Source organism: Ambystoma mexicanum, chromosome 10, assembly GCF_040938575.1.
Source record: "Ambystoma mexicanum isolate Mex_15411 chromosome 10, UKY_AmexF1_1, whole genome shotgun sequence".
Lineage (NCBI taxonomy): Eukaryota > Metazoa > Chordata > Amphibia > Caudata > Ambystomatidae > Ambystoma > Ambystoma mexicanum.
In genome coordinates this window covers 540,475,608-540,489,098 of record NC_090932.1, presented here as the reverse complement: position 1 = coordinate 540,489,098, position 13,491 = coordinate 540,475,608, and the positions used below count along the sequence as shown (strand labels likewise).

Sequence of the window (13,491 nt, the reverse complement as noted above, 5' to 3'; positions counted from 1 at the left end):
ACCCCTCCAGATGTCAACTAGAAAGTTATGTTTAAATTAATTATGGCGTAAGTTTGCTCAGAGAACCAATTTACCAAACACAGCCATTATAGCCAACCCTGAAGAGCTGACAGCCTATCTTTTTGAAGCCAGTTATGACATTTCAAGCCTGCAGTTTATAGATGAGGAAACAGCGTTTCTCTGTTGGAAGTACACTGAGGAGTACCCAACATTTTCCAACAATATAAACATATTTATTGCATGCGTTTGGAACTGTATATACCGTCATGGACGCTCTCCAAGAGCAGTGTTTGTACCACAACACCGATTTGGTTCTTTTTGTCAGTGCCCCAGGCCAGGTGAACCCCCCACTGGGTGATTACCTGGGTAATTTAACAAGCGAACTAGCTCCGGGTGAGCACATTATATAGTTTGTTTCTGGAGGGCCCAAAACCTATTTCTATCGGACATCCACAGTGGTGGTCTGCACGAAAGTAAAAGGCATCACTTTGAACATCAGCAACAGCATGAAAATCAATTTTGACAGTGTGAAAGAGTTGGTGTGGGAGTAAACTTTAAAAAAAACACTACCAAGACTTGTGGTGCAGCAACCATCCATAGTGCGTGAGAAAAAGCACTCAGAGATTAGTACCCAGACGTTGCAGAAAACTTTGAGGGTGGTATTTGATAAGCGTGTGCTCACAAATGACTATAAGACATTACCCTACGGCTATTGAAAAGGAAGCATTGCGTCAGATGGACACCTGATTTCAACACCCTTTGTCATGCGAGTTAGCGGGTCCATCCAGCTGTGGTAAAAGCTATTTCATTAAACAGCTCCTAGAAAATGCTCACACGCTAATGTCTGCCATGCCAGATAATATCATTTGGTTTTATTCTTGCTGGCATCCCCTGTATAATGAACTGTTCGCTAAAATACCGAATCTGAAGTTTGTGGAGGGCTTACCGGATTCTCTGAATGATGACTGCAGTATTCACACCATCGTAACCTTAGTATCTAGTACATTGTTCAGAATGTATTCTACAAGGGCAACCGTTCAATAACACTAAACGGCAGCTATATCATTCTTTTTAAGAACCCCAGAGATAAACAACAACTCTCTGTTCTAGTGAGACAGATGTATCCAGGTAACAGCTGGTTTTTCATGGAGGCTTTTGAAGACGCTACCCGGAAACCTTATGGTTACGTATTGGTGGATTTAAAAACAAACACCATAGAGGACTACAGATTGCGCACAGGTCTTTTCTATACTGATTTACCGGCTGTTTACATACAAAAGGCTTCTAGAAAAACCTGATGAGGAGAAAAGCTTCCCTCATTAGTACCCGCGACCGTCCATCATGACGGCCCAAAGTGCATCCTCAAGATACTGGGTAACAAGAGGGCTTCCCTAAAAGCTAATGTATGGTTGGGGAGAATGTGTGCAAGGAGAACACCCACTGGAGCAATGCAGGTTTGGCGGGGTATGAGGCACAGGGTGGTGATCCTTGGAGAATGTGTGTGGAGCACATTGTCGACGTGTTACAGCAGCACAAAGTGAGTTGCAAAGTGTGTATTGTGCATTCTATGGTTGTGGTGCTAGTTGGAACATGCTACAGTATTTTGTGGTGCGGCAGGAGATGGTGCAGTGAGAAGTTGTGTAGTGTGGGCACAGGGTGCAGTGCGTATGTAATGTGAGTATGAAAGTGGGTCTGGTTGAAGGACGGCTTATATGTGGTTGGTTACTCTGCTGTGTGCAGATTTATTGAAGTAGGCCCAATGTTGTGAAGCTGCTGTGCATAGGTTGGCAGTGATACAATAACTTGTGAATGGCAGTGCGTTGAGGTGCTGAAGGATGCGCTATGTTTGTGGCTTCTGCTAAGTGTTACAAGCTTTTGTGAATGGGTGTTTTTTGGTGTGGGGGAGTTGTGTAGAAGTGCTGCTACGTATGTTACGTTTGTGCATAATATTAGGTGCCCACATGGTCGCTTGCTTGGATGTATAGTGTTGTGGTGGGTGTGGAAGGGCTTGCAATGTTGTGTGCATGGCCAAAGGTGTGCTGGGTGCGTGTTAGGATGTTTGTGGATGCTGTAATCGTGCATTCTTTAGCAGAAGTTCTGGTGGAGGGGCTTTGCAATCAAACGGAACGTGTACTGAGAGTGTTTAACAGTAAATATGGAGTGGTGTTTAGAAATGACAGTGTGCAATGCAGAGGTTTTGTAAGTGATTGGTGCATGCGTGTTTTAAAATGTGACAGCACCCAATGGGGAGTTCCGTAAAAAATGACATTGCAAAGGGAATAAGTATTGTCTGAGCTTTAATGGGCCGATTGGTGCATGCGTGTTTTAAAATGTGACAGCACCCAATGGGGGAGTGCTGTAAAAAATGACCGTGCAAAGGGAATAAGTATTGTCTGAGCTTTACTGGGCCGTGGCCCTCACTGTAGATGGGAAAGCGCATGTGCACATCCTCCCATTATGAGAAGGGTGGAAATGGAATTGTGGGAAATTGGCAATTAGGAGTTTAGGGTGTGGTTAATAGGAAGGGGAAGTATAATTTCGTCCCAATACTGTGTTGTGAGGGTGGCCGAGATGGACAGACGCACAGTGCGTATCTTCGGTGATACCTTTCTGTGCCATCTGTGTTGCTGGTAATTTTGGGTTGGAAGGAGTGGACACTTTCTGGGCCTGTCAGGGTGACTGCAGTTTCGGCGGGATGGTTCGCCTTTGCAGATATGTGGCGTCTGTCACGAACGTGGACTGTGTTGTGGTGCACTATGGAAGTGTACATTTGGGTTACATGTCGTTTAGACGATTAATCCGTCTCCTGAAGAGGTTGGTGACCACAGTGATGCGTATTTTTCCTACTGCCATGGTTGTTTTCTCATGCACAACACCAAGAGCAGTGTGGGTCCATGACGGTGTAATTTGTCCCCAGCCAGAGGTCGGAAGGGGTGCTATAAACAGAATTATGCGTCGGGTTATGCAGACTGCTGGCATGTTCTCCACCCACTATGAGATCATGAGATCGCAAAATATGCAGTGGTTCCGTAGAAATGGCATTTATTTGAGCGCCATTGGCAATGCAGTTTTCTTTTACACTGTGCAAGAAGCATTGACCAGAATGTTGTAAAAATGTGGGGAGAGGCAAAAAGACACGCACATAAAGAAAAAATACACGCATGTTCAAAACATTTTTTTTACAAAAAAAACCTTTATACACCTACGCTGGAAAACTGAATCCCCTACCCAATTTCACATTGTTTACGAGCCACATATCCCTTACTCGCGCCACCCCACCTTCACTATTACAAAAAGGTAGTGGATTACGCAGTACATTCAAGATTGCACGTGCCACTTCCAGGGTGGCTATGTGGATGTATGCAGATGGAGAAATCGTGCATAGTTCATTGAACTTTGTAGTGCACGTGCTTTGGAACGGCACGACATTTGTACTTAAATGTGTAACGGTACATTTCAAGTATTATACAGGAGTAACAGTGTTCAATGATGGCGGCTTCAATGCGACAGGTGGATGCGTTTTGTGCCTATTTACCCGTAACTCAATGAAGTAGAGCTGCAGAGAAGATAGTGCAAATGGAAGAAGGACTGCCACAGTTTTACAGGGGTGCACCCCACGCGCTACTTTGGGAGGCGCACATGCCAAAATCTGTCCTTTACACCACCTTGCCCAATTGCCATGGCAGTGTGGGAATTAGCCAATCAGGTAGTGTGGGTGTGGTTAACAGGAAGGGGCGGTGAAACGGTTGCACATTATACTGTGCATACTGAGGGTGGCTGACATGGCGAAACGTATTGTGTTGACTGTACGTGATCCCATTGTAATACATCTGCACAACTATGCCCTGCAAAGACACTTTGAAGGCAATTTTGGTTTGGAAGGAGTGGACGCATTGTGGAACGCTGTGTATGAGTGCCATTTCTTCGATATGCATGCACTTTGCAAAGTCCTCGCCACGTTTCCAGTAGTAGATGTTATCGCCATTCATTACGGCGGCATGCATATGTGTTACCTGCTTTGCTTAGATTTGTTGCGTAGACTGAGGAGGTTGCTGGATGTCGTGAGGATGCTTTTTCCCACCGCCAAGGTGCTTTTCTCATCTATAATACTGCAAAGAGTATGGCCCATTGCTTATGGATGTTGTTCCGAGCCAGACGCAGGAAGGTTTCTCATCAACAGAAGCTTGTACACTTTTTCTGTCTGCTCATGGAATGTTCTTCTGCAGCAATGACCTCATTACTTGTGGAAATGCAGAGTTTTCCAAGAAAATGGCATTTTGTTGTCACCCACTGGCAATGCAGTTTTGTTTACTTGTCTACAGGATGCGGTGAAGAGTTTACTGAACTAATGTGCACTGAAGAAACCACAAAAGCTACTAAAAACAGACAAAAAAAGGTGTTTCTGTAGCAGGATCTACACAAATAACACAACAGACTCTTCTAAGAGTCGCCCCTTACCACAAACTCCCCCTGCCCTAGTTGCAAGTTATTCCCCCACGCCCGTACACAGCACCAAAGCCACACACTTTGCGGGTTGTGGTCACGAAAATGGAACCGTGGGGATTGTCCAATGAGTTGCTTAGGATGTACGGCAATAGGAAGAGAGACTCCTGCTGCACTGGAGACCGTCCCTCGACGTACTTGGCAACCCGCATGTGCCACATTCGACCCTCCTCACCATGTTGGCCTATGGAAATGGGACTGTAGCGATTGTCCTATCAGCTGCTGCTCAGGGTGTGCGTTAGAGGAAAGCGTGCCCATAAGAAGAAGGACACCTTCCGCTTTACTGGGGTACTTGGAGAATGCACATGCCAAGTTCTGTGCTTGTGAGCATGCTGGCCAATAGAAATGGGACTATGGCCTTTGGCCAATCAGGTGCTTTGGGTGTGCGTCACAGGAAAGGGAGGCATTCACTTTCTCCATTACTTTGTGTACTGCGGCTGGCAAAAATGGCAAGACGTACAGTTTTCGTCATGGGTGATGGCTTTGTGGAAGATCTGTGCGTGTATGCCCTCCAAGAAGACATGTCTGGCAATTTTGGTTTGGAGGGAGTGGACGCTTTGTGGAGTAGTAACGAACTGTGCTGTTTCGGCGGACTGCTTCTAGAATGTCGACGCGTGGCCTCTTCATCAACTGTACATGTAGCGATCGTGCACTTTGGAGCCTTCTTTATGGGTTACATGCCTTGTTCCTGTGTGTTCCGACAACTGAAGATTATGATGAAAGCAGGGCAGTGCATTTTTCCTTCTGCCAAGGTGCTTTTCTCATGTATACCCCCGGGAATAGTGTGGAAGTATTCCAATGATTCCTGTCACCAGCCAGAGGTAGGAAGGGGTCTCATCAACAGAAGCATGTGTGACTTTTTAAGTGCTGCTAGGATGTTCTACTGTGAGAATAAGAACATTGGTTCGTGATACATACACCTTTCACCACACATGGCATGTCTTTGTCGTACAGTGGCAATGAAATGTTGTTTCACAATCTACAAACTGCACTGAAGAGCCTATTGTAAGAATGTGAGCAAACGTTAAAAACACACATTTACATATGAAAACATCAGCAGTGTTTCTAGGGAAGCACCTTTAAAAAAAAAAGAAAACACACACAAACACCCCAAAGGTTCTTTTAAGAGCCACCACAACTAACCATGTCCGCTCACCTGGTTCAAAGTTCTTCCCCCACGACCGTGCACGCGCAGCACAAAAAGTCAGCGAATATCGCGATAGTTGCAGGGTGGCACATGTTGCATATGCCCCTTTTACAGATGACGCCCATAGAAATGGGTGTGCAGAGACTATGGGATTCGGTAACAGTTTGTGGGTGTGGTGTGTACGGACAGACTGTGCTACACAGTGTATTTGTGGACAGAAATGCAGAGGGTGCGGCTATGGCTGTGTGCTTCACGAGGCACAGCGTGCAGGTTTTAGGTGATATCGACATACATTGACTGAAAGTGAATGCAAAACACTGTCCAATGGCTACTCATTTTGCAATCTACGATGCGCATGTGTAGTGCTATGGAGTAGCTACAATGAAGTGCCTGATTTTGGTTTCTCTGTATGACACTTTGGTGACAAGCAATCATGCCGATATTATTGTTGTTGATTGTAAAGGGAAAATTTGCTGTTTTCTTATTTGCCTTAATATGCACTAGTATGTGCGTGAGGAAGGTGCACCAGCTTTGCCAATTTGCAGACTTAGTACAAACTGTCCCACCTGCAGTTACATGATTTCTTCAACTGCACAACCGGCAGGCGACCTCTTGATACTTTCCGTCACACTGCTGAGTGCAGACACAATGTACGTGTTTCACGGGTCATGGAAAGGCAAGCAGCAGATAAATCAAAGTAATGCAACATTTACCACGCCCACGTGACACTGCAGGTTGCTGTTCCTTGTTTACCAGTGGCCGTTGTACAGTTAGGAGTACTTTAGCCACACATTGGTAGGTTTGCAGAGCTACCCACAAAGTCGGCAGCAGTACTTCAAAAGCGGTAGCTTATTGCATGAATCCGTAGGACTAGCGCCAGGGGCAGTGTTACCAGCATACAGTGGATGACCGATGAATGGGTCTAAGTGTGGAACGGAAACACGTGCCCTTCCCCACCTACTTACAAGTGCATTCGAAGATGCGAACTGAAGCCAGTAATGGAGTCCAACAGATAGCTGCAGTGTGATTGCACATACGACAACCAGGTGCAGTGTCCCTAGGAAACGTCCATATTGCTCATCTGGAGTTATCTCGGCCAGTAGTGTGTGGAACAGATTTGTTATGCACTGTCAACAAAAAAGAGAGCCTCCTGACACACTAAACTCCATTTACTATGTACATCTGTAATTGGTATGATACACCAACTCCATTCGGAAAGGTAAGGGGTTGCACAAATGGATACATAAACCAGACAATTTGCCCATTCCACACGTTTATCATGAGGGCAGGCAAGGAATCAGTAAAAAACCATTGTTAACGGGACGTTATGGTTATGTTGCCGTACCAAATACCTATCCTCTTTACAGAAAACAGTATGCTAAAGCAACGTTCTGCTTACAGTACCCTACCAAAAACCTATGAAATTCACTAACAAAAACATTGTTAAAGGGGCATTATTGTTAAGTTGCACTAACAAAAACCTATGAAATTCAATGGAAAAACATTGTTACAGGGACAGTTATGGTAAGCTAAGCAACCATAACTCGTGCCACCAGTGTGCACTGCAAGGACTAACACCCATGACATTAAAGATGGCATCACAAATCTCATTCATGACATCGCTCATGACATCACATGTGTGGCTCCCTCTGTTTTGTTCACTACCCTAAGTAGGCAGGTGCTTTTCTTCACTAACAGTCATGAACAAACTATTCAAAAGGTTCTATATTTGTGTAGGGCAACCTTCTCATATGTTGTTACAGGTATTACAGGACCATATTTCCCAAGAATAAGTTATCCTGACTGGCAACACGACTGCCCGCTGGTACACTGAAGATTTTCAAGAATGTCCTCTCCACAGGGTATTTCAAGTTAGATACTTGTAGAGCGTCAGCATGAGCGAGCCTGACTGTAGAACACATTGACCCTTTTAATAAATAAACTCTCTGATACTATTACCAGCTTGTAGGCTTCTGAATCATCACTGTTAAAGCAGAAGGCGCCTTTATTTTGAGAGAGTTTAATTTTCAGATTAATACCATTCACCATAAGTTTCTCCTGGAAAAGAAAGATCTGTGTGTAGACGCCATAGTAAATAAAAATGTCTGCTACCTGTTGCATACGATGCTCTCTTTATAAAGTCTATGTTGGTGCCATCTAGAGCATAATCCTCCATATGTCTGGCAGTGTCATTATAAAAAAGCCCTGCACTGAGCTGTGTGCCCAACACGTCATTGCTGTAGTTCAGAATGCTTGTCACTCTGCGTAATCAGACGATCGCCTACAGTAATGTCCACCTGGTTGAAAACGGTGGCCACGGGATAGGCAATAGTGGCGACCTTCGCAGCTGCTGCGATAGCTGTCCCATCTGCTTTTGTTATTCTACAGGATAGGTAAAGTAAAGTGTCATTCAGATCCAGGTATGTTGCCATTGAGCCCGATATGTAAAACTCTGAGGGCGCTAAAGGAGATGGTGCTGCTAGGGGTGCAATTTCTATGAAAAAACGTTTCGATTCTCATCTGTGTTGGGGGTACGACAAACAGGTCTAGTTCCGATTTCACACATTCCCCCGAGGCACAGTGGATAAAGGCCATCTTTTAGAAAATATTGATGTTGAGTCTGTGTTTATTTCGCATGCCCTGTCTGTTCTTCGTCGTGCGTTTTCTCTTCTGAGCGGCTCTATTTGTTTATCTTCGTTTTTATGTGGCTTCGGAGGCCCTTGTCTGTTCGAGCTGTCCTTTTTCTTTTTGCCTGACTTTTACCCACGTAAACCAGGCCAGAACCCCCTTGTGTTGGTTGGTTGAAACGATTTGCGATGGATGCTGTTGCAGTAGACACCACATCCTTAGCAATGTTTGTAGCAGCGGTTTTCATATGCGGCATGGCCAATTCAAACCCATTGCGCAGGAAGAGCATGGCTCTCTGAAAAAGACTTCTGAAAATACTTCCTAGACTCTCACCATACAGAACCAGCGCTCCTTGGAAATAGGGCTGATTTCCATAACCGGCCTGTCGACTGTAATAATCCCTATAAACGTGTGGCTCCCCGGAATTCTTCATGATTACCATGTTCTAGCTGTCTTTCTCCCGTCTAGAGCGGACGTGTAGTTTCACTGGGACCTTCCCGTATTTAAACAAGACCAGTTCACCCTGATCGTCCCTTATCTGTATATTGATGCTGTCAAAATGACACTTAGAAACAGGAATATAATCAGGATTAATGTATTGTATATTAACAATGCTGTTATTTTCACCCTAGACTTGGGCGGTTCTCATTAGGGGGGGGAACTGAGTCACCAACTCGTTGGTGTTCTAATATATCGCTATATATCAAATCCACCATCAATATCAGCACATGTTCTGTCTGGAGCTTTATTACTTTTTGCATGTTGAACGCTCCCTAACACCATTGCAAGTTTCCCACTACACATAAATTCCACTGTAAGATTGGGCGTTAGCGCTCGAAGCTTGAGATCGATTTGTTGATAGTATCTAGCAGCGCTTGTACTGTGGGGGTAAAAGCTGTGAGGAAAACCCATGTGTGACAATTCAGCAGGATCTCCACGTTTGCTGGTATACCAGGACTCTTTTTTGTCTAAGGTGTCCCACGTATGGGGATACTGAATCTCCATCAGCCACGCTTCCCACAGTCCTTGTAAATTAATGGGCTTAGCCAATTTAACAGAATAATTCGAAATTTCGTTGTTGGGGAATGCTTCTAAAGAAGCATTACTGGACAAGGTGATATAAAAACCTGAGTTTTCCATCTTCTTCTCAGGGAGCTCCTCTGCTTTTTAGATCCTCTAGAGATGCAGCGTTGACCCAACTGTTAAATTGCTCAGGCTAGCCCATCAATGTTTACGTGGTGCTGTTTCTTAGACTCCTTACATTTACTCAGAATAATTTTCTCAACCCTATAAAGACTCTGGGGATCGTCAACCACCTTTTGTAACTCCTTGGTATAGAAATTACCACTTACAACTTCACCAGCATAATCAGTCAACTGGTATTTGTATACCCCCTCTTTCACAGATGCTTTTGCCACTATGGAAATTTCATCGGTAAAGGATTGATGGTAACCTTTTGTAAAGACACCTTTTAACTTGGATACTCGGACGTGGTCCCCTACGCATAGGGTTTTTTCCTGATCTTCTCCGATAACCTTTCAGCATACAGGTGTCTCCATGCTGCTAATGAGTTTTCAGACGTTACAGACTTTGGAGTCATTTTAATAGACCGGTGATAGCTGTTATTATACACATCTATAAAAGACTGTAATATATCTACATAGCGTTGTGTATTATAGGATGTGAAATATCTCCATAGCTTAGATTTCATGGTTCTATTAAAACATTCAACAATTGCTGCTTTAACCTTGGTGTGTTATAAAATGATGCACGCCGTGTTGTTTTAGAAGATTTTAGAGAGGTCTATTTAAAAACTCCTTACCAGCATCAGTTTGTAATTTTACAGGTACTCATCCCTTGCTGAAGATATGATTGAAAGCCACTGTCACTCTTGAAACAGTCTTATCCCTCAAGACCTCTGCAAAACCATATTTTGATAAAACATCTATCACCATCAAGATGTACTTTGCACCATTGTTCTGCTTTTCAAAAGAACAAACATCCACTAAATCAGCCTGCCACTGATGGACTCTGGAAGATACCATGGTCATTCTTCTTTTAAAACGTTTTCTGGCATTTTTATGAATGGTATACGTGCCCTGACTAGATAGCCAGGCCTTAACAGCTCCACGTGTGACAGGGTGTTTATCACGTTGTAATTTTCCATAAAGAGCATCAACACCCCCATAACTCCCAACACCGCTTTTATCATAATAGCTTTTATGCAACCTCAAAGAGGTGAGTCTTTCAGGTGAACCCCACTAGGACAGGCTTTGGGGGGCACCCCCCAGCTAGCACCTATGATGTCACATCCGGGGGAATACATCCACTGGGGCCTAAATTCAGGTTAAACACCCCTACATCACTTCCTGGATAGACTCTCGGCTAGGGGGGGCCTTCTGGGTCACCCGCATGATGTCACTTCCGGAGAGGGACTTCCACTAGCGTGGGACATCTGGGGTCACGGGGTGTGGCCACCGTCAAGTTTATATGATGATTAAAGGCATCATCCTTTACTACTCTTGCCTATTAAAGAATAAAAAAATGTGTTGATTCCATCTCGGGAGGATAGCTCAGGGGTAACGTGCTTGCCTTGGAAGCAAGACGACACAGAGCAACACAGGTTCAATCCCCGGGTCCGCGCTTAGAAACCTCTAGGTATTAAGCGCGTTATAAATAACATATCATGTCATGTCATTTCATCGCATTTGCTGGTACCTAGGGGTCAGGTGAGGGTTTGGAAAAAATGTTTACTACTTCAAAGAGGGCTTTGCACAGGAGGCTGCCGCAGTGGTGGTGGAGTAGTAAGCAGCTTTTGCCACGGTAATCAGAATCCTATGGTTTGCGTGCAGAGATTTGAGGTTGGTGAGGTCTCCGGAGTAACGATTTTTGCGCCACTGTTTCGCTAGGACTCTGATTGAGCGTTTGTTGGAGGCTAGCTCGGGGGTGTACCATGGGGCAGATTGTTTGGTCTTTGACCGGCTGGATTTTAGGGGGCCACGATTGTCCAACCAGTATCATAGTAGAGTTGCTGAATAATTCCAGGAGGCGCAAGGCATTCCCTGTGGTGGTGAAGTCTGCAAAGTTTGCTTCCAGCTCATTAACTGGGAAGGTTTTGAATGAGCCGCGTTGAGTGAGCGGGTGTTTAGCCAGACCTTTGTGAGCCGTAGTCGAGTGGGTGACAGACAATGGGATGGCGGCGTGGTCAGACCAGTCAAGTGGGATAGGGTCTGCACAGGTGATTCATGGGGTTGATGTGAAGACTAAGTGCCTCATCATGAGTTGGGCTGTAGCCCTTAAATGTGGCGGTAACAGTATTAAGAGTTGGGAGCTAAATGGGCAGTTTTACCTGCAGCTTTTTCTGGAGGTGAAAATCCCATTTAGCGCCCTGTTTTCGGTGGTATTACCGCCAGCTGTATTAGCGTGCGGTATTAGCGCCAAAAATGCCCAATTGGATCCAATGATCCAATGGAGAATGGGGTTTCACTGTTAACGCCCAACCCGTGATACAGCGGTAATACCGCTGGATCTGTGGTCATTAACGATATTACTGTTGGACGGTATTACAGCCGCAATAGCGCCCAAACCGTGATGAGGCCCTAAGTCTAGGGTGTTGCCTTTGTTGTGCATGGAGGAGAGTACAATTTGCTTATGGTGCATGGAAGTGGTTAGTGCGAAAGCTTGCTTCAAATGTGGTTGTCAGCCGTGACTCTGGGACGTTTACATCACCAAGAAAGACATTACTAGAATGTGCTAATTGGCAGAGGAGAGTAAGTTGGAGATGTCTGCAATGAAAGTCACTCGTGTGAGGTGATCTGGAGACGAGGTGGAAGGTGATGGATTCCTTGTTAGATAGAGGAAACCGGCAGCTGAGTGATTCAAATGAGCTTGTTATGGGAGAGAGGGGATGATGGAGCATGGCCAATCCCTCCTGTGGATGATTGCCACTCTGTCTCCTAAACTTACTGGCTGATCGCCATGTTGGATGCAGTAGCCTTGGGGTAGGAGTAGGTCGAAAACATGTGGGGAGGGTGTGGTAAACCATGTTTCAATGATGAACAGCACATCAAGGTTGTTGTATGAGATGAGGTCAGCAATCTGTGCAGCGTGAGCGACTGCTGAGCAAGCATTGATCAACAACAGAGGGCGTTTGCATACGGTCCGTGGGTTTTGGATGGGGCAAGGGCAATATTGATGAAGTTCGCTTGGGTAGCCTGCTGGGGCTGCCCAGGGCACTTGGCCATTCGAACCCTAGAGAGAGTGGGGTTTGGCTGTGGAGGGGCAAGACACATTCTGATGTCTTTTGGTGAATAGCAGTAGTAGCAATGAGTTTGTAGGTGAAATGCAAATTAGACGGCTAGGCCCATGGCCCTATCAGGCCTGAACAGGCACAAACAGGTGAGTTCCATGTCTTCGCCCACCCTTTCCTAAGGACACCAGTGATGAGGAAGCCTAAGGAGGACTAATTAAATAGGTGGTGGACAGAGCAACTGAGTGGCAGGGCCTGGTTACGTGACCAGCAGCCTACTCAATGCTGTCTGCCTGGAGATGGCCTAGAGTCCTTAAGTAGAGGTTTGGAAGGCATGAAAACTGGAGGTGGGCGGAGCAACTGAGTGGCAAGCCCTGGTCACGCGACCAGCAACCTACTCAGTGCTGTCTACTTGCAGCTGGCCTAGAGCCCTTAAGTAGAGGCTCCAAGCAGGATATTCATAATGCAATATGTCACACAAATTCCTGGTTTATGAACTAGATTCTGTAGTACAACCACCATGCTTTAAGTTTGACAATGCTATTTTTACAATGACTGGGAAATACTGAGAGCATGGAAGCCCACGGGGATCAACTCAGCTTTGTGTGCTGTATTCTGCAATAGTATGATATTACTGCACATGGCAAGCCATTGTATGTTGATGAGTGACTGCTGTGTCTTTTGTGTGGGACAATTTCAATTGAATCCTGTGAACCGTTTACAGCAAGCTTTGCATGGGCATGCCCTACCCTAGAGAAGGAGATTGAATAGTATATGCCTTGTGAAGCGGATATTCACCTAAGCTAAGCGAAAAGCCAATATACCTGCAGGGATCTCAGCACCATGGCCACACATCGTTCTCGGATAAATGTACATTGGAAAGGGGACACAACAGAGCATCCCCAGGCTGCAATTTTCCTGCAAGTGAACTCCATCACATCTACTCTATACCCTGAAGTTTGCA

General features: G+C 45.3%; 1 protein-coding gene across 3 annotated transcripts in view; it reads right to left on the bottom strand.

Moving 5' to 3' along the window:
* FARP2 (FERM, ARH/RhoGEF and pleckstrin domain protein 2) overlaps positions 1-13,491 on the bottom strand; it is a 4,051,843-nt gene that overhangs the window by 409,518 nt on the left and 3,628,834 nt on the right. The window lies entirely within an intron of this gene.